Consider the following 1638-nt stretch of genomic DNA (forward strand, 5'->3'; position numbering starts at 1 on the left):
TGTTCAGGTACCTTTTGTCACACCCAAGAAAATAAAAAAGCATCAGATCTGCCAAGCACCCCAGCCAACTGTGACTCTTTTTGTTCTAATTGTATGTTTTTCTGTTATGTGAAAGCCTTTGACAAGTCCCCTCCCATTTTGCTCTTGGATTATATATCTAATTAAATAAATTTAAAAGTAGTATATAAGACAAAACTGTTTAACATCATGGAAGCTTTATATATGTATATACATAAATGTATATGTATATACATAAATGTGTAAATGTATATGTATATATAAATGTATACATACAGGTTCTTTCTCTCTATCTCTCTTTCTCTATTTGTCTATCTATCTATATATATATATAGAAAGAAATTAACCCAAGAGGCTTTTATGCTGATGACAGGGAAAGAATGGGAAAATGGATTTGGGACACAATGAATCCATGGCTAAGGAATGGAGGCAAAGCCTTCTCTGATCTATACAGATGAGACATAACTTCTGTGCAGTCTAGTAGACCTTTTGTTATTCAGACATTGGCAAAAACACAGCCACAGATTTTCTTCTGAGGCTCCTGTGGTAACTGTAGCTTAGTTTAGTCTCCAATGTGGGTTGGAACATGTTGAATAGAATCATGCTTTTCTTGCCAACATTTGACCAAATAAAAGTCACTTGACTATACCCCCTATCCCTTCAAGTACATTAAGTCCAATCTACAATTGTGAGCATAACAACTGACAGTTTTTACTCCTTTTCCCAAATTTAAGTTTCCATCATGGATCCCACAAAGCATATCCTGTCTAGTCCAGTGGCTAAGCATTTGTGGTAATTTCATTTGAAATGTGTAGAAGATTTATAGGTTTTCATTAATGCTAATGGTTCATCTGAGTGAAAAGTGCATTCAATCAAGTGCTCCTTAAAATGGGGTTTCTAGAGCTAACACAAACACAGCTGGTTTCAAGGCAGAGTAAAGCAAAGCTTATCCCTGCCAAAGTACACATGCTTTCTACAACTTAAGGAGGGATATTTAAAGCACTGACTCACTTGCCAAAAATCAGATGTGTTATTTATTTTGCTTTTGTGCATGTAGTAATTGGCAGACTAGAAATGATAGAGAATTATTCAGTCATCATCTCTCTCCTTTCTGGCTTGGCACTCATCGCAGTAGCTAATGAATGCAGTGGTGGGAGGTTATCTGTCATCTTGCAGCTACTGGGGCTACTTGGCATTAGTTTTCATAGATACCTAATTGTAGTTGCTGTTCTGCCTCCTGGGCCAAATACGATCTCAGTGGCTCATCTAGAGACAGTATTAGTTCAAGTATTAGTTTACGGCAGTTAAATCAGTTCTATTTGACAGGCTATAAATTTGTATTTACTTCTAGATATGATATCAGATACAAATGTTCCTGAGGCTAAAGGTGAGAAACCACAACAAGGAAACCTAACTTGTCTTCAGCTTTCAGCCAAAAAATCATAATCCTGTTTATAACTAGTATAAATTAAGACTTGTCATGTTGTAAGTTCAAAAATAAATTCTTAAACTGTCTTGGGCACAAAGGAAACATTCTGGTTGAAATATCATAAAAGTCTAAAAGTAGAACTGACTTCATGCCAGGCTGGATCTATAGTCTCAAACAGTGTTACTAAGATC

The sequence above is a fragment of the Cebus imitator genome, unplaced genomic scaffold (assembly GCF_001604975.1).
Source record: "Cebus imitator isolate Cc_AM_T3 unplaced genomic scaffold, Cebus_imitator-1.0 Scaffold408, whole genome shotgun sequence".
NCBI classification, from domain to species: Eukaryota; Metazoa; Chordata; class Mammalia; order Primates; family Cebidae; genus Cebus; species Cebus imitator.